This window comes from Camelus dromedarius, chromosome X (assembly GCF_036321535.1).
Source record: "Camelus dromedarius isolate mCamDro1 chromosome X, mCamDro1.pat, whole genome shotgun sequence".
NCBI classification, from domain to species: domain Eukaryota; kingdom Metazoa; phylum Chordata; class Mammalia; order Artiodactyla; family Camelidae; genus Camelus; species Camelus dromedarius.
In genome coordinates this window covers 31,691,780-31,713,123 of record NC_087472.1, presented here as the reverse complement: position 1 = coordinate 31,713,123, position 21,344 = coordinate 31,691,780, and positions in this window count along the sequence as shown.

The following is a 21,344-nucleotide window of genomic DNA, read 5'->3' as shown; positions in this document are numbered from 1 at the left end:
CTCTCTGACTCCAAAGGCTTTGCTCTGTCAAATTTAATACAGTGGTAAAGCACTGGGATGCTAGTGTTAGAGTGACCTGGCTTCCAGTCTTAACTCTGCCAGTTGTTTGTTCCAGCAGTCTGTTCCTGGGAAAGTTCACTAACCTCTATGTCTTCAGCATTCTTTTCTACATGATTGGAATAATAGAGAACTGATGAGAGGGATAAGTGATATAACATAACTTTTGCACTCAGCACAAGCCCTAACCACGGAGTAAGCACTCAGAAAAGCCTCCTTACTATTACTCCATCCTGTCTCCTGTCATCACATTATAACCTGTCGTGTCACCTTTCACATGTGGCACAACAGAAGGAGGCCTGACTAGGAGTCAGGTGGTCTGGGTTCTTGTGGCAGCTCTGTGACTATCTCTGCAATTTGAACAAGCCACTTAACCCATTGTATCCATGCTGTTTCATACAAAATTTTGAGAACAAAACCCTGCCCCAGGTACACAAAGTTGTTCTAGAGACCAAGTGAAATCAGACATATTTCACAAAAAATCAGAGTATAAAGATCTCACCTAAACTTAAGGAATCATTCCATCTATTACTTTCTAGAGATCAGAATATCCTATTCATATTTCTACTCCCACTCCCTTTTCCCAGACGAACCCCTTATTCTTATTTCTGCCCCCCCCCAAAAAAGAGAAAGGAAATTAGCTGAGATGAGTAACATGGAGAAGAAATAAAAAGTTAGAGTGGAGATTTGATGATAATAAAGAATTGGTTGTGTTTGGGCTGTGATAGTAATACTATAGTTCTGTTTATAAAAAGGATCTATCTTTTAGAGACACATATTGAAAGACTTATTGATAAGATGATATGATGTCTGGGTTTGCTTCAAAATAATCCAGGGCTGGGGGGCAGGGGTGTTGGAGAATGGGCAAGGGCATTGATGTAACAAGATTGGCTGTAAATGACAGTTGTTAAAACTGGGTGATATGTGCATGGGGGTTCATCTTATGAGTCTCTCAACTTTTTGTGTATGTTTGATGTTTTCCATAATAGAACTGGAAAGAAATGAAGGGTTGCAAACTCAAATGCCTACAGAGCCAGGCAGGTAACATAAATGAGGGCAGCAAACTGGATGAGAGCTGTGGAGAACCGGGAAAGAATGTGTCTCATCCCAAGGGGTCAGCCGCGCTCAGCTCCAGCTGACTATTGCTGGAGAGGAATGTGGGACTGGGCTGCTAGATTTTCTAGTTTTCCAAGAGAAGCCAAAAATAAAAAGTTTTAGGGGGAGGGTATAGCTCAGTGGTACAGCTCATGCTTAGCATGTTGGAAATGCTAAGGACCAGATTCAGCCAGCAATTGCCAATTTATAACCTCTACCTAAAAGGCTAACTTTAGGCAATTTTCACAACTTGGAAGCAGTAGAAAGGAATGGAAAACCCTTCCAATATCAACAAAATTAGAATGCTATCATTCTGCCCTGATTTCATTACAAGTCCTCCTCCCATATGTGCTGTTCTCCACCCTTCATTCCTACCTGTGAGTTTGTCTAACTTTATCCTTTACTCTTATTATCTACTTATAATCTCAAATCCCTGACCACTGAGAACCGAGACATCTTGAGTTTCCAAGACAAGAGGCCTCACGATACCCAGCCAAGCTTTAGGCTCCATCTGATCTGACTCTTCTTTCTGGCACATTTTGCTGCTTTGCTTCATGGTAAGCAAGTCACTTGGGAGAGTGTGAAGAAATCTTGTGCCTCAATGGGCAAGGGAATAGGCTGGGAAAGGCCACGCATCTTAGGGAAGGGGCAGCTCTTGTGTCATCCTTGAAACCCAAAGTATTTACCCCTGAACAAAAGCCCACAGGGCAATTATTTAGTGTGCGTTTCCTAGTTGTGGTGGTGGAGGGAGAGGGTGGGTCCATTTTGAGACCTCGACTCTCCCTCAGTCACTCCTTCTCCCATGACTACCAGCCTGTGAAATGTCTGGTGGGGTGGTCAATGTCTGGTTTTTCTCTGAGAGGGCAGAAACAGTATTTCAAGCTGTGATGAGAAGGATGAGTCAACGTTGACCAGATGGAGGATGGATGGAAAAGGATTGCAGGCAGTGTGGACAGTGTGGGCAAAAGCCCCAAGGTAGGAAAGCACATGGCACTTTTGAAGACATGACAGAAAGCCAGAGTCGCTGCAGAAAGAAGTGACTAGAGATTTGGATAAGGTAGCAGGTAAGAGCCAGATTGTGCAGAGCCTTATCAGGCCCCAAATGGAGAGCCTGGTGAGTCCCTGACATTGTACAGGCTACAGACACAACGTAGACTTAGTCCTTGCCCTCCAGTAGAGGACATTAGCCAGCAAGATATTAGGCAAGTTCTACCACAGTGGCTAAATAGTTGGAAGGGACTGAGGAGGAAGCAGTTACTTTTGTAAATGGAGGAAGAGAAGAGGTGACAGTTGCTTGAACCCTGAAGGATAAATGGAATTACAATAGAGAAGGCGGGCAGAGGATTTCTGGCAGTGGGAACAGCCTGCAGAAAGGAACAGAGGCAGGGCAGTTTGGAGCCCACTAGGGAGGAAAGGAGAGCAAAGTTGAAGGTGGGAACAGTTTTTGAGCAATGATGCTATCACACAGTATTTGAGGGATAGAAAGACAGGAAAGAAAATGAGTCTTATTTTACCGTGTGTCAAAAAAAAAAAAAAAAAGAATAAGTTGCCTGACTTTTCACCCAGACATCTGCCCTGGCTGGGAGTAGGGTTAGATGACCTCAGAGCAGCCTCTCCTAACTTCAGGATTCTCAGAATGTAAAATGGGCAGTGAGACCAGTGATACCAGAGTACAGCAAATGCTGGGAAAAAAATACAGGGGAATTGAACCCTGGCTCTTCCAACCATTGAGCTGAGCCAACACAGTCCTTTTGGAAGAGGGGGGAGAGTTGATAGTGAGGAAACTGACTCCCAAAGGTGCCAAAGTTAGAAGCATCCTACCCAGTACTCCTGAGAGGAACCCACAAGCTCATATATGGCCAGCAGACCTGATCAAGGGTGGTATGGAGGGTTCATCCCACCAGAGACCCTCTCTCTGTCCCCTGCAGCTCTCTGAACAAGTCAAAAACAAGAGAGCCAAAGACAGTCTTCCTTTCAAAGCCAGCACCCTGTAGCACAGAACTTGACTGCCTCCAACTATTAGCCTAACCATACTAAGCTCACTTAAGAGTTAGGGGTCTAGGTTTGAAAACCCACTCCAGTTTTCTCGTTTCTTTAGAGACAGTAATGGTTCCTCCAATGGAGCAATTGGTGACTCTTATAGTAAGTCAATGCCTAGAATAGAAGGATGGGTGTTCCTCCAGGTCCCTACCCAGCCAACTTTGATGTAAAAAGCTGGCAGAGGAAATTAACCTGGAGGGTAGTGTAGTCTCACCTAGAGCCCCACAAACAAGCAGTTCAAAATCCCCAGATTCCTGTTAGTGCTAGGCTTCTGGAGAGTCACTTGTGGACTTCCTATTTGTCAATTTCTTGTTGATACTGGAAGATATCCAGCCAACATGTACCTACTTAGCATCAGATTATTATTTTCATTCATGTTTATGTTGTAGCCTTAATACATTGACACTCACCTGTTCATTTGTAAAGGACATGTCCATCTGCAAATGGCTGGCTTAGTTCTGTCGAAAAGAAGACAGAAAACAGTTAGGGCCCTTGAATCTATTAGAGCTACTAGTTCTAGTGTGAGACATGAAGAATAAACACACTACAGCCTAAACAGGAACTAATTCTATCTTTGTCTAGCAAGGTGATCGAAGCAAGTTTATAAGGCTTAAATGCTTCACAACTATAATTGGCTCATTATTTTATTTATTCTGCTTATTAAAGATCAGAGGTAACTTTATGTTTCCATTACTAATAGGACTCTTTACAAGTATATTGACATTTCAATTGGTTTTGGGTGGCCCTAAAGTATTCTCCACCTTGGACTGATATGAATAGGTACCCTATGTGTACACACAAACATAACATACCCATATACGTATATAAATACACATGTATGAAGAGACATCTACATGCAATCATACACACATATACACATGCACACACACTTGTACAAACATACAGGTAGATAGGTAGATCTAAATTTAGATATATACACACATAAATATACAGATGCATGTACACAATATACACACAGACATATGCACTTAGAACCAAGACTGTGAGGAATGCCAACTGTATAGGAAGGAAGAATTAGCAAATTCATTTATTTTCTTGTTTATGTTGACAAATAAACCTTTTATCTATGATAAAAAAATGTTTGATATGATAAAAATGTGTTTAGTGATAATAATGAATCCATTTTGAGTTTTTCAGGTCTTCTTGAATTTCGCAAGTCAAATTCAGGTCAAAATGTATTAAGATCAGTGTTGCTTTAGGTAGTATGGACATTTTAGCAATGTTGATTCTTCAAATCCATGAGCATGAAATACCTTTCCATTTATTTATGTCTTTTTCCATTTCTTTCAAATGTATCATAGTTTTCAGTATACAAGTCTTTCACTCCCTTGGCTAAATTACTAGGTGTGTATTTTAAATTTACAGCATGTCTCAGTTTGAACTAGCTGCATTTCAAGTGCTCAATAGTCCCTTGTGTCTAGTGGCTCTCAAATTGGACAGTGAAGTTTAGGAGTCTTGCTGCCGGGGTTCAAATCCCAGCTGTAACTTGAAGCTATGTGATGTGGACTAATTGCGTAACCCCTCTGTGCCTCAATATGAGTATCTATAAAATGGGAACAATAATAGTACCTACCTCATAGGGTATAGTGAAGATAAATGACAAAATGTGAGGAGACAGCTTTAGTATCATCATCTTTGTAGTTACTGCAGGGTCTGGAAAGTATTCATGATTGCCATTAATGAATGTTTATTGAACTGAATTCTGCTCAGAGTTTTACAAATAGCAGAGGAATTAAAAAGTAATGTTTATGAAAAATTAGCCTGAAAATACGAGGTCTATTGAAGGACAAAATCAAAATGAAATGTACTTCTTTTCAATATATTTACTCTTCAGCCACTCAGATTCTCTTTGCTTTCCCCTGGTCCCCGAGGAAAGGACTCACTATCACTCAGATCACTGGTTCTCAGCCTTGGCTGCATACTGAAATCACCCGAGTGGGGGGTGTTGTTAAGATCTGCTGCTGCCTGAGTACAGTCCCCAATGATTCTGATTTCATTGGTCTTGGTTGGGGCTTGGTCATTGTTAGTTTTAAAACTTTCCAGGTGACGTGAAACCAAGGTGACCCAGATCACCTTACTTTGAGCCATGTTTCTCAGAGTGCTCCATAAACCACCCGCGTCAGATGTGTCTTAGGCACTTGTTTAAAAGGTAGATTCCTGGTCTCTATTGCAAGTGTCACTCAAAAATATCTGGGAGTTGGAACCACCAGTCTACTTTTATAACAAGTTTCTCAGATGACTGCCTTGCTGGCAATCTTGCCACCTCTCTTTCTACACACAGCTCCTCAGCCACTGCGTCAGGTAACAGTCTTCTGAATGCACATGCTTAGTTAGAGGGTGGCCTATTGTCCTTGGTCACTGGACAGAAAAGACCTCTTTCCTGTTCACTTAGGGTGTTCCCATCTCCATTCAACCCTCCTCCTCCCAAACATGGTTGCTATGTGGTTGAAATTCCAATTCACTGGCTCTTACCCATCAGAGCCCTGGTTCTCCTGTATCCCCTGGTTTCATAGCAATGTGAGGGCTGACATCTGTTAGAGATGGGGAACTTAAAATCAGGGGAGATGTCACAGAGGAGGCTGCATTTGAAATGGGCCTTAAGAGATAGGACAGGATTTCCTCAGGCAGAGATGACAGAAAGAGGCAACTGTCTAGCAAAGACGTAACTTGCTGTTAAGAGTCAAAAGCATGGGCTTTGGAGTGAGAGGGTCATAGGTTCAAACTCTAGTCCTGCCTCTTCTTAGCTCCATCCATGATCTCACCCCTCTCCCTCCAGCACCCCTCTAGATTTTTGTGTTCTGTAACACCACTTTAATAGCTATGCCTGCTCAGGTAGGTGCCTATGCTCCTTTATTTCTGGACAGGAAAAGCCCCACTGGGATTGATAACCATCCCTACTCTCCACATCTCCCTCTTCTGTATGTGTGCAGTTGGTCAGTGGTGGCCACACTGTCTCACTTTCCCCGCAGTCTCCTGCCCTGACATGACTTTCAGTGCTCTTCCTCAAATGTGGTTAAGTTGTTAGAAATCATTGCTCTGACCAACAAATGCCCAGTTTGGTGTATTTTGTTTTAGATGATTTATCCATATTCCAGGTCCTGTAGCAGCCTCAACCCAAATGCACAAACTCAGGTGCAAAACCTCCGTCCTAGTTGCCCTCCAATCATCTCTATGACCTTAAATCAGTGATTCTCAGTGTGGTCTGGGGAAGACAAGAATCAGTCACTTGGAGGAAAATGTTAAAATATAGATCCCTAGGTCCTACCTAGGTCTGTTGGATCAGATAGGCTTAGAACTTGGGGATCTAAGTTGAACTTGACCCTCTTTTTGCCTTTTCTAAGCAACTCTCAATTGCAAATTTGCATGGGGATGGAAGGAAGGGTAATGAGGACACATGAGTCTATAAAAAAAAGAGGGTAGTAGCATCAAAGAAAACCTTTGCTCATCTCACTCTTGTTTACTTATTACTCTTCTCTTCCCCCTCAGCTATGAAGGGCAGAGCCTAGGCAGTGGCAGAAGTGTTGCTAGTTGTTCTGACTCTGCATCCAAAGCTTCCTGGGAAGCCTGGTCCTTTGCCCAGGTTGTATACCCTTAGGTTAATTTGACTAATCGGATTATAGTACTATGCTCAAAGGAAGTAATGGAATGGCCTGTTCCTCTTCCCAGGGATATAAGCTTTTAAACAGGATTTCTAGGCAATAAATATTAAATGCAGGAGTGACCTATGATAGAATTTCAACCTCATGGCAGACTGGTGAAAAGGAGAGGGAGCTACTGAAAAGTGGAGACCCAGAGAGAAGATTAAGAACTGTAGCAGTTTGTGTTGGCAATTAACCCATAAAGGGACTCATTTTCTATGTTGCTCCCTGGAAACAACCCTCTTGGGAATCACTGGGAGCTGCTAGGCAGCATTCTTGTTTAGCCTGAAGCCCCTGGCCTAAAGAGTATCTGATCGGTCCTAGGAAGTGGGTGACCCTGTAAAGTGTGCTGTGCATAAGATGGTGCCTCCAGAAGTCCAGCTGGACCTTGGTAAGGCCATAAAGCTTGGTTAGCAAATCCAGTGGAAGTGGCTGGGGCCGGCCAGATCTATTTGATGGCCTTAGTGCTTCTCCCTTCTCTTGTCTCTGTGGGTATTTAGTTAGGTCTGGCATGATCAATTACAGTGTTTGTACAGGAAGGAATTTTTTAAAAATCATGAACCGTTTGTCAAAAGAAAGAGTAATCACATTTTAACTTGAAAAGCGATGGTAATAGGCAGCCATCCTTATGTGTTCAACAGGAATCTGCAAAGTGCCTATTTTGTATGCAGTACTGTGCTCTGTGCTGTCTCTTTGCCCTGGCAGGTCCCTTTGCCAAGAATGCATGACTGCCTCCTAATCTTGTCTTTTAAGACAAAGCTCAAATTTCTCCTCAGTCTTCCCCAGTGTTAAGTGACCCATTCACCAGTCACTCTCCATCACATTACCTGATTTTATGTACCTGAAATTATCCTGTTTCCTTTTTCCCTCTCTCTCTTTCTTCCCCACCCCCTAGAATGTAAGCTCCAGGAAAGCAAGCAGCCTTGTCTGTTTCTCTCAGTTCAATATCCCCAGTGAGTAGCCACTTAGAAAATATCTGTTGAGTACATGATTGAAGACTCTTTTCCAAGAATTCCAAGAAGAATTCCTTGGAAGATAGGAATCTTCAACCAGGTCTTAAAGGACATGGCCATGGATTGGAAGGGAAACCAGCTTTCCAGGTGAGGAGACTAGAGTAGAAGGATCAGTGGCCTGAGTTTGCTGGGGCCAGAGGGGAGCAGGCAGTTCTCAGCCCAAGCCCAGTTTAGGGAGCTTTGAGTGCTGTCATCGGAGGAACAGGAAGGCATGGAAGGAACAGGAAGAACAGGTAGGATGCAAAGCCACAGATGCTGGGATGAGAATATACATGATTTAAAGAGCAGTGAGAAAAAAAATCATTTGGTTAATGAGTAGGAGGAAATGATGAAAACTGTGTTTAATAGAGTTTATCCTAAAAGAAAAAAACTATAGCAAAATGCAGTCATGTTCTGTAAGTGCACTTGTTTCTCAAGTTGATCCTTATGGGAGGACACAACCTAGAACAGATAAATGCCTTACCCTTCTCATGCTTCTTTTTTCTTTTCTATAAAACAGGAACTTAAGCAATGTCATCAACAATGATTTAATAACAATTCTATTGTCAGGCACTAATCCATACAATAATCTCACTAGGTAAGTGCTATCATTAGCCCCATTTTAGTGATCAAGAAATAGAGGTTTGCAGAGGAGATTACATAATTAACCCAGATTCAAACCCAGATCTGGTCCAGAGTTTTATTAACCACCATCTGTAACATGGAGGTTTCAAAGATAAAAATCCCATTTATAAACTGATTGGGAAAAGATACCACCTTAAAAGAGATAAAATCAAGTTAGAATAGGAGCTTTCTGGGCACCAAACCTTGAAATGAAAATGCCGTATTTGTACTCTGCTCTGACAGGATGCTGTCTAAATGTATCATGAAGTACTATATACTCTAAATGTATTATGAGGTACCTTATAAATGTATTATGATGTAGTTTTAAGAGTGAGGGCTTTAAGAATTAGGGAAACCTGAATTTGAATCACAGCTCAACTACTTCCTGGGGGTGTGATCTTGAACAGTTAACTGAAGTACTCTTTTTTGACCCTCTGGATCTTGGCGTCCAAAATTCTTCATTGCTTTGAAGCGGAGTGTGTGTGTGAGAATAAATATACACACACATACAACACTCTTCATGGTTTCCCTCAATGGGAGGATTGTCCAAATTCCTAGTCCACCATTACCAGAGTGGAAATCCTATTTGAAACATTTATTTAAAAATATTACCTCATGTTATTCTCACAATAATACAAATGATTTTCTCTGCATCACAGAGCTAAAAAGTGGGAGAGACAGCAATGGTAGCCCAGTCTCTCTGATTCCAAAGTATAAGTTAACAAAACAAAGGGCAATGTAGCAGCTTGCATGGTGCATGATTAGAGCTGGGTAATTCATTTTATTAGTTTCAATCCACCTCTAATATTTAATGTTAATTTAAATATTATAGGGAAGAAAAACCTCTTTAAGTGAGTTACACATTTAAGAAAGAAATACACCAAGAATGGCATATATATATATAAAATATAAAATACTAAAATATATATAAAATCTCAGGAAAAAATAAGTTGAGGTGGCTTCTACATAATGAAGAATGCATTTGTCCCCCGTCTCCATCCTTATTACCACTTCCTTAGTATAGAAAGGAAGAGACATTGAGACTCTAATCGTCTCTCATCTGGATCCTTCTCTATTCTGCAAAAGAAGATAAGGATGATCAGCCTTCCTAAGTCTCTAACGGGGTTACCACCCAGCTTAAAAACCTTCCAGCTGGCTCTAGTATTTCCCAGGACACCACATCCCTCTCCAAACACCCGTCATTTCCCTGCACCTTTCACAGTAAAGTCCTTCAAAACAGTTGTCTCTACACTGGTTATCTTCATTTCCTTACTTTCCTTTTTTTCTTATACCCATTTCATTCTAGCTTCTGCTCCTGAACATTAAGGAAAAAAACCTAGTTATTTTTTAGGTCACCAATGATCTCTATGTTACCAAAAGCAATGGACCATCTTCCTGCTTCATCTTAGTCTTTCAGCAGCATTCTATATGGTTGTTCACGGTCTGTTTCTAGAAACACAAGACTATTTCCTCTTCTGACTTCTTCTCCCAAACATCTAAATGTTGGTGTCTCAAGTCTTGATTATAAGAAACACCTCTTTATCTGTATTCTCTTGATAAATGATTCCATCCGGTCCTAGCTTGAAATACTACCTATATGCTGTCTCCCAAATTTACATCATCAACCAGACCATTTCTGAACTTTAGCCTCATTTATCTAACATTTTATTTGGTATTTCCACTTGGATACCTCAAATTCAACATGTCAAAACAAAACTTTGATTCTCACACTGTTCAATCCTTCTGTTTTCCTCATCTCATAAAATGTCATCTTTCCGTTTCTGCCACTAACATCCTAGTCCAAACTACCATCATTTCTTGCCTATTCTATACCAATTGCTTCCTGATAGATATCCCTGCTTTTATCTTTGCCTTCCTGTAAGTCTCCACAGAGCAGCCAGCATAAACCTGTCTTATAAGCCTAAATCAGAACACAGAACTGCCCTTCTTAAATCTCTCCTTCTTCTATACCCCCAAAGTAGCTACATGTAGTATAAAGAATAGAAATTGTAAGACAGCCCTAGCATCACAAGTATTTGTGCCTATGTCTAAAAGAAAATTAACTTATATAACTTCATAGACTCCATAGTGCCTTGCATATTACTAAATATATACTAAGTCAGGGGTCTGCAAACTTCTGTAAAGGATGAGTTTTTAGGATTTATAAGCAATATGGTCTCTATCATTTAACTGTTTAGCCATTGTAGTGTGAAAGCAGGCATGGACAAGAAATAAATGAATGAGTGTGGCTGTTTCAATTAGTTTATTTACAAAACCAGATGGCAGGCTGGATTTGGCCCACAGGCTATAGTTTGCTGAGCCTTGTACTGTGTCCTGAGTCTCATCCTGACAACATCAAATTAAAATGGATACCGTGGTAGCCATGAAGGTGCACCACTCAGAATCAGCCTCAAGGAATGCAATTATCCAACAGCTTCCATCTGCAGGTTCCTTTAGGGCCTGCTGTTTTTAAGCTGAGGCCAAAGTGCTTCCCAGGCAGCTCTCAGCCTATGACTGAGCATGGTAGTGCTACAAAAGCTCGCCATTTCCGGCCAGCACAGGACAATCTTTGCACGTGAGTAATCTTTGCAGAGCACTCAACTCAGCTGGCCGAGATTTTTTCAGAGCTGTGCTGCAATCTGAGGCTTTTCCTCCCCAATCCTCCTTCCTTCCCTCTCTGCTTTCACAGGTATCAGACCTGCATCACAGTTTAAAGACAAGTAATGTGGTGACAACTTACACCTCAGTGGTAGCAATGGTGGTGGTGAGAAGTGGGCAGATTCTGGACAGATTTTGCAGGTAAAGCCATTGGGTTTGCTGACAAATTGAGTGTAGTTTGTGAGCTAAACAGTCAGGAATGATGTCAAAGATGATTCTTTCTAGTGCAGCTTTTTTTTCTAGTTCATTTCTGCCATTTTTATTATTACTTGCCTTCTATTCTCTTTAGTTTTATTTGGTTGTTCTGTCTTTGAATTCTTAACTTGTACACTTAAAGAATTAATTTTTAAGTCTTTCTTCTTTTCAATATAAGCATTTAAGGCTTTACATTTCCCACGAGTAATATTTAGCTGCATACCATGAGTTTTGATGTATAGTATTCTGTCCCATTCAGTTGTATTTTTTAATTTCACAATTTTGTCATGGACACAGGAGTTGCAAGCGCATTTTCAAAATTCCAAAAATATGGTTTTCCTAATCTTTTTTTTTAAAATTTCTAATTTATCTGTATTGTGGTCAAAATGGTCCGAAGAAGATATTTTTAAAAATTTGTTCAGATGAGTTGTTAAGGCCTGGTATGTGATCAAATTTCATAAAAATGCTGTGTTGGCTTGCTGAAAATTCTGTAATAATTTGGTATAGTGCTCTATATATTCCATCAGGTTAAGCTTAGTAATTCTGGGATTCAAATTTATATCCTTATTGAATTTTTATCTGCCTGACCTAAAAAATACAGAGAGAAAATTGTTTAAAACTCCCAGTATAATGTGGATTTTTCAGTTTCTCCTTGTAGTTCTGTAAATTTTGCCTTATATATTTTGAAGCTATATTGTTATGCATACTCCAGTTTAGAATTGCTATATTCTTATGGTGACTTGAAACTTTTATTACTACTTAGTAATGATAAGTAGTAGTAATTCTTTATTTGTAGTAATGATATTTGCCCTCAGGTCTATTTTGTTTAATATTAATACAGCTATACCACCTTTCTTTTGGGTAGTATTTGCCTGATATATCTCTCCCCACTGTTTGACCTTCAACCTTTATGGGTCCTCATGTCATAGACATCTCTTGTAAAAACCACTGACTTAAAAAAAAAAACCTAGTCATGCAGTCATTTTTCTTTTAGCATTAGTTGTTTTAATTTTGTTATGATTTAAAAAAAATACAGCTGTATTTCTTTTAACCATTTTGTGCTTTCCATTTGCACTACTTTCTGTTTCTTTTTTCTTGCCTTCTTCTGAATTAAAGTTTTTTTCTAACTCCATTTTTTCCCTTTACAGATTTGTAAGTTATTGCCTGTTTTTATTTTTAGCACTTCTCCTTATAATTCAAATTTAACTTATAGTCTATACAAAAGCCCTTAGAATATTTTTACTCTGATCATCTCCTGCTGACTTAAATGCTAATTTTAAAGCATTTTATTGAAACATAACATACCTACAGAACATTGCACATTAGTGTTGAGCTCACTGAATTTCTAAAAACCGAATATATTATTTAACCAACACCTGTATCAAGAAGTAGAACATTACCAGTACCCTAGAAGGCCCCTCAGAGACCCTTCTAGTCCCTACAGGCACCCCTGACCCACAAAGGTAACCATTATCCTAGTTCTAGCAACATAGACTAGTTTCACCTATATTTTTTACACCATGTATTATGTACTCCTTTGTATTTGGTTTATTTTGCTCAACACCATGTTTGCGAGAGTCATCCATATTGTTGGATGTAGTTATAGATCATTTATGATCAAGAGTGCATAGTAGTTCATTGGGTGAATATACCCCGATTTCTTTATCGATTCACCTGTTGGTCATCTGAGTAGTTTCCAGTTTGGGGATATTATAGTGTTGCTATAAATATTCCAGTATGTCTTTTTAGGAAACATACATGTTTCTAAAGGGCATATATCTAATAGTGGAAGTGCTAAAGATTAGGTATGTGTATGTTCAGCCATGGTAAGATACTGCCAAACAATTTTGCAAAGTTCTAGTTCCTCCACCCCCTCACCCACACTTGGATATGTGCTATTTGTAATCTATTTCAGTTTTTGCTATTTTTAATCCCACAAAGTAGATATTATTATGTCATTCTGTTAATATTTTAGATTTACCAATGTTTTCCTTTTGGAGCCTCAATTTTTTCCACTTTTTTTTTTTAGTATAATTGACACACAGTGAAATGCACAGATCTTAAGTGTAATCATCCTTCCTTCTTGAATGTCATACCTCCTTCTGGGATTATTTTTCTTCTTCCTGAAAAACATCATTTAGAAACTTATTTAGTGAGAGTCTGTTGGTGATAATCTCTGCTTTTGATTTTTAAAATGCCTTTATATTGCCCTCATACTTTTAAACTTTTAATTATTAAAAATTCAAACATTTTTAAAAATTGAAAGAAAATAATTAACTCCCATGTACTTCCTGCTGGGCTTCAATAACTATCCAATCATGCCAACCTTCTTTCATCCTTACCTCACATACTTTACCCTCACTTGGATTATTTTGAAGGAAATTCCAGACATCATATGATTTCATCCATAAATATGTCTCTCTCTATATATCTCTAAAATATAAACTCTAAAAATTAAAAGATAAAATTTAAAGATAACCACAATACCATTATCAGACTATCACACATGGTGATTCTTTAATGTTTGAGATCACTGAATATCCACTCAGTGTGACATGTTTATGTTTCTCATGTCTCTTTTAATTGATAGGATTCCCCTTCTATCTTCTTGTTTTCTTTGCAATTTTTTTGTTCAGGAAATTGGGTTGTTTGTCCTCTTCCCAGAGTATGGATTTTGCAAACTGTATCCCTTTTGTTTCACTTGAGTTCACTAGGTACAATCCTGAACCAAAGAACACACATAAATCAAGCCATCAAAATTTCCTTTATTTCTTCTAGAGGTATGTAAACAAGGATGGCATCATCTCTATCCAGTGTGAAGTGCTAGGTAATTGGCATCCTCTGTGTTTCCTAACTATTCCTTTATAGCGTTTTACATATAGATCAAATATTGACTTAAGGTGGGGAGGGTATAGCAAAGTGGTAGAGTGTGTGCTTAGCATGCACAAGGTCCTGGGTTCAATCTCCAGTACCTCCATTAAACAAACAAACAAAACCAAACCTCATTACCCCCCTAAAAAAACCTAACGACATTTAATAAAAAGATCAGATATCAGATTGACTGGTAGACAATTTAAAAAGTTAGGATAACATCAAATACCTTAGGAAATATCTGTGTTAAGATGGGGAAAAGTAGATGGAGAATTTGAAAGTTTTTACTTTAAAAACATATTTCTTTCAAATTTGTAGATTACTGACAGGTATATATAGAATAGATAAACAAGATTATACTGTATAGCACAGGGAAATATATACAAGATTTTGTAGTAGCTCACGGTGAAAAAGAATGCGACAATGAATATATGTATGTTCCTGTATAACTGAAAAATTGTGCTCTACACTGGAAATTGATACAACACTGTAAACTGACTATAACTCAATAAAATATAATTAAAAAATATATTTCTTTCAAAAATTAAGGAAAAGTTAGGCATCAAATTCCTCTGCTATAAATGATGGTGTCTTAAATATATATATATAATACTTAATCTAAATTCTTTTTGGAGGTTTTAAGTAGTCACACTCTCAATGGAAATAAATCTTTTAATAACTGTCTTATTTAGATATACTCATAGTACACTGATGACAAGGCAATTTTCTGAATGTACATGAGATAAGTGGAGTTAATAGCACTAAGCAAACATGACATTTTTGTTGTACTATGAACACAGATGAGTCACTAAGTAAAATGATTAATCACAAATCAGTGTTACTAAGCTCACTGAGTGACTATTCTTCCCTTGCAAGGCAGTTAGAAACTCTAAATTTATAAGCTATTGAGTTTATTCTAGCTATAAAGAGATACAAGCATCAGAGTATTCAAGAAATTTGTGTGTAATTAACCTAAAATGATAAGTATCTTATAATATATTATGGCATATTTTTATCTGGGTATTGTACAAATATGTAAAATGAAATCAAATAGCTACAGATAAATTTTAAATAATGTAATAGTAAAAAACTATTTTAATAAAATAAAAATAAGAGAATTTTAATGCATGTCACTACAACACTCAAGATTCATAAATTATCTTCATTTCATCAGCCTGAAAATGTCTTTGCTTCATTTTGCAATGACTAGAACTTGTAACCTTAATAAGTAGCATTATCACAACCTAAATCATGTTGAAAGGAACAAGGCTTTTACAAAGAAACAAACAGTACCTCTGCTTTCAATAAATACTCTTTTTTAACAGTAAGAAAATGAAGAGCAACAGTGCTTGGATTTTGTAAACACCTCTGTTTGATTTGAAATCATTAACCTCAGATAAACAAAGCTATTATTAATATGAAATTAACTAAGTTTTTTTGCACATGTGCAAGGAACCATGGGGATGTAAAAATGAAAATGAGGACTAATGGGGAAGAGAAAAACCCTCCCTAACTGTAAGGAAGAATGGCATACAAGCTAAATCTCCTTTAGATTATTTCCTTCCTACTTTCTTAGCATTAAAAAGTAGCTTTCCTTTAATGAAATGCATCATGGTTCCCTCTTGTGAAATTCTGAAAACCAAAGCAAGATAATGTAAGCTGTTCGAGGGCAGAGACTGTGTCTGCTTATTTACCACTTATCCCCAAGTGCTTAACAGTGCCTAGCATATAGTAGGCATCCAGAAGATACTGCTGAATACACAGATGAGGAAGCAGCATGAGTTTTCCTTTGCAGGATAAGGATACAACATGAAGTCATTTCACTGTTATTTAGTAAATAATATATTAGTTATCTATTGTTGTATAACAAATTGCCCGAAAATTTAGGAGCTAAAAACAACACACATTTAGTATTTCACATTTTCTGTGGGTCAGGAATCTGGACATGACTTAGATGGGTGCTTGAGCTCAGGATCTCTCACAAGGCTGCAGTTATCTCAAAGCTCCACTGGGAAGGATCTACTTCCTAGATCAGTCACGATTGTTGGCAGGAAACCGTTCCTCATGGGCTGTTCTATCAAGGCCTCAGTCCCTTGATTCCTTGCCATGTGGGCCTCTCCACAGAGCATGTCACAGCATGGCAGCCTGCTTCATCAGAGTGAGCAAGTGAGAGGACAAGAGAGAGCACAAGCAAGACAGAAATCAAAATCTTTTATAACCTAATTGCAGAAGTGACATCCCATCCCTATTGCTGTATTCTGTCAGTTAGAAGGAAGTCACTAGGTCCAGCCCACACCTAAGACAAGGGGATTACACAAAGGAGTGAATCACCATGACCTTTGGGGGCCACATCAGAAGGTGAATATTACAAATGCTGAGTAGACTGGTTGATTTGAGTGTAAGGTAAATAAACACATAGAAGATGAAGCTGGAAAGTAGACTGGGGTCAGGGCAACCGTAGAGGCTTGAGATGTCCTAAGTTGTCTGAACTTTGTCCTGATGCTCACTACTCCAGATGTAGTTCATGGATCAGCAGCATTCGTATCACCTGAACACTTGCTAGAAAGACAGATTCTTGGGTTCCTACCACAGACCCACCGAATCAGAGTCTGCCATTTTAACAAGATCCTATGTACATAAAGTTTTTTTTAATGCTGCTCTTGTTGCTGAGAAGGAGAAAATAGCTTTTGTGAAAAGACTGAATATGAAAGGAAAAGGAAGAGAAATGAATAAAAAATGACTACATTTGTTGAGGATGCAAGATAAGATTTGGTCTGATAATGGGATTATGAGATTTACAGAAGAATATGGTTCACCCTCAATATCAGTGTTTCCCATATTTAATTCTGCATTAAAATCATCTGAGGAGTTTTTAAAAAGAAGTGCCCAGTTCCTTGGAGAAATGCTTATTCTAGGGCTGGAGCAACATGTAGTGTCAGAAAATAAAGTGCTCAAAATAGAAAAGGATGTGGGTAGGTCAAAGGGACACTGGAGCCACTCTTTAAGAGTTCCCAATGTCCAAAGCTGGAAAAATGTGAGCAACAAAATAAATAACATAGTATTAGGTTATACCCTAAAGATAAAATAAATATCCATGAATCCATACTGATATAAATGATTGAATAAATAAATAAATGGAGAGGGAAATCATCCATAGAAAATTCCTGGTAATATATGTAAATACTTCATTCTCTAGGAGGTAGAGCCTATTTTTCCTCTCCTGAGTGTGTGGCTGGACTGAGTGACTTGCTTCCAAAGAACAGACTATGAAAAGGGTAAAATAGTAGCTTTGCAATGAAGAGCCTGGCAAACACTAGCCAGGTGACCAAAGTTAGCATGACTAATGTTAAGTCATGTTGATAGTATATACCACCCTTCAGGATGATGTGGTAAGAATGGTACCTCATCCTTGTAATCCTCCACAAATCTCAAAACCCCAGCCTAATCATGAGAAAAACTTCAGACAAACCCAAACTGAGGATGACATTCCATAAAATTTCTGACCAGTTCTCCTTATATTTGTCAAGATCATGAAAAACAAGTAAAAACAGAAACTTACAGATCAGAGGTAGCTAAGGAGACATGATGATTAAATGCAACAAGGGATCCTGGACTGGATTCTGGAATAGAAAAACGACATCAGTGGAAACACTAGTGAAATCTGAGTAACGAATGAAGAAATAAAGAACTCTGAATAAATCTGTGGTTTAGTTAATAGTAATGTACCAAAGTTGATTTCTTAGTTTTAACAAATGTACCATAGTTATTGTAAGATGTTAACATTAGGGCACTAGGTAACTGGTATACAGGAACTCTCTGTGTTATCTTTACAAGTTTTCTGTAAACCTAAAATTGTTCCAAAATAAAATGTTCATTATAAAACAATAAATGTCCAGGCCTCACTTCTGAGATTCTGATTTAATTTGTCTGGGGAAGTGAGGGGGAAGTGGTTAAGCACCATTATTTTCTAAAAGTTCCTCAGATGATTCTATCGTTCAGCCAGAATAGACAATCATTACTATATACTAGTAGTTCTCAAACTCGAGTGTGCATCAGAATCCTCAGGGGCAGGGTGTGTGGGGGTGGTTGCCTTGTTAAAACACAAATTGCTGGCCCCTACCCTCTGAGTTTCTGATTTGGTAGGTCTTGGGTGGGGGCCTGAGATTTTGCACCTCTTACAAGCTCTCAGGTGATGCTGATTTTTCTGGTGTAGGATCCACACTTTAACCACTGCTCTATACTAAAATCTTATGGTGGTTTCTCTCAAACCACTGTGAAAAGTAACAGCATGATACAAAGCAGTGTGATACAGTGAAAGAGCACTAGTCTACAACTCAAGAAACTTGGATTCTAGTCCTTAACTTGTCATCATTCATAGGACCTGGATGAAACACTTCTCTTAGCCTTAAGTGTCTTACCTACAAAATAGACTGGTTTAATGACCATTAAATCAGAAAGCTGGGACTTCTTTCAATTTTTCAGTTTACCATCATAGTTGTGTTATCTCAAATTTGATAAACAATTCCATGAAATCTAACTCAATATTTCTAAAACAGTAGTGAGAGATTTTTCTCTAGAATACATGTTATGATTATGAAGTAATGAAGACTATTTTAATCAGTAAGCCAGAGCTAATACATTCAAATTAGTAACATCCCAATTTCATGTCATCACCATGTATCTAGTCCAATGATGTTGTCATTGTCCCAAATATTTTTGGAACTCTTTTAATATACATCAAAGTCAGGTTTTAGGTTATACAAGAAAAGCAATCTTATTACTTTTAAAATCACACCTCACTGGTCAAATGTAGCCAGTATTCTCACTCACATTAACCACCAGACAGCCCTTAAAATGACCCTTGGTTATTTCAAAAAACCAAAATTGCCCTGGAAGAACAGAGTCTTGGACATTAGGGGGAAGAAAACTCATTTGAGAACTTGATAAAAGATTGCAGCCCTCCCCGGAAAAATGCATCAGCATGCAAAAAAATGTTGCCAACAACTTAAATCCCTAGACTCTTAGAAACTCCCAATCTGGGGAGATAAATATTTACTGCTACTAAAAAATCCAAATGTTCCAAAAAGACTCAGAAGGAATCGTTTAGAGGCAGCTTCTCTGAAACAAATGAACAACAGGAAATGCACTGAACTTGGGGTGTGAATAAGGCACCTCAAAATTCGGATTCTGATTTGGCTATGTCCCTAAGCAGTTTGAAGCAAACAAGTCACTTTTCTCTTAGTGTCAATTTCCTCATTTGCGAAATGGAGACAGGACGAAAAAGGGATTGAGCTATATCAGTGGTTCTCCATCTGTTCATTGAAACAGCAGCATCAGTATCACCTAGGAACTCATTAAAAATGACTACTGAATCAGAAACTCTGGGTGTGGGGCCTGGCCATCTGTGTTTTAACAAGCCCTCCAGGGGATTCTGATGTACACTTAAGTTTAAGAACCACCAAGCTAAATGATCTCTATGAAATTCCTTCAAGCTCTCAAATTTATTTGGAAAGTAACTTCGGTTAAGATACATAACAAAAACCAATAGTCTCAGTCATATCTTGTTAAAAAGATTTTCTAAAATTTCTAAGGAAATAAAAGGATAAGAATCTCTATTTTTATGTCCCCTACATTATCCTTATACTCTTTATAAATACTAGGTATACATATCTTTACCCATGTGGTCCAATTCTGGCTGAAAAAGAAAATTCTTCAACCCAGAGCTAGGTGAGACAGAAAATACCTGATTCAGCTTACCTTGAACAGTTACCCTCCCTCCTTCCTGCTACTCAAATTATTCCATGGATTTATTAACTAAGTAGTAGAGGAAACAACTGGAATTTGTTTTTATCTAAAAGTGGTATCTTGCTTTCACTGAAAATGTGCTCAAGATACATTATCAAGAATTATCAAGCAATAATAAAAGTATTCTCCCTTAGTGCAAACAAAAGCAGAATTATTTTGAAATTAATAAGACTAATGGTTTTTGTTTCCATTTCAGGCAAGTAAATCAGATATTTGGTATTAAGGAATTATCTTTATTGAGGTATGATGGTATCAGAGTTATGTATAAAATAGAAGTGTCCTTATCTTTTAAAAACCTGATACTACAATACTTAAAAATGAAGTATGTCACCTGTGGGCTTTAGTAACATCAAGTGTTGAGGTAAGGTGAATGGGTAGGGTGGTAAAAAAGATTGGCCATGGAAGAGCTGAAGTAGATATGGGTGTGGGGATTCATTTTACTGTCTTACAAAACTTTTTGTAAGACAAAGCAGAAAATATATCAATTCTCTTGTCTGCTGTTTTTGAGAAAAAAATAAGCATATCGGGATCCCAGCAACCAAATGAATAAACTAGAATGTTAGGAATGTTATTTACCCACTACAAAGCAAAATAACATTGTACCTAAATCTAGTATCTATCAGTCTATTACTAAGAAACACAGATAATGTAATATAAACATTTCACTTACCAGGAGATCCAAACTGACAGTGAGGAAGATGGTGGAAGACTGTCCGACTAAGTTAACAGGGGCTCTATTAAGGCTCTCACATCACAAGAATAAAGAGACACTCTGAGGGATGATTCTGAAATACACATTTCTACTTATTTGTAAGCAGTTTTAAAAAAAAGTCTTTAAAAATTTAAGTCCCAGTGTTGTCACTTAAAATCGATTTTGCATTAGAGGGGGATGAACTCAAGAGAAAGCTCCATGGTAGCAATCTTTACGACAATAAAAACAGAAACTGGCACCCAATTTCCACGGTATTCAAACGTGAAATCGTATTCATAGTCAAATGAAATAGTCAATATTTGAGAAATTTTTCCATTAAACCACCAAGTTCCCAACTCTGATAGTGGCTTTAATGAAGCAGTAAAAGAAACAGTCGCTCTCCCTCTCATACCAATTACTTACAACAGATAACTGTGGGTAGCGGCTTTGAGTCACTGATAAAATTTCACTCGTAAAATAATGATAGTGGTCACTACATAAAACATCTAATCCAGTACTATCCAATAGAACTTTCTGTGATGATGGAAATGTTCTGTATCCTGTATTTTCCAACATAGTAGCCTCTTGCCATAGGTGGCTACTGGGCACATATGTCGCTACATGAACTGTTACTAATGGAATCAAGGAACTAAATTT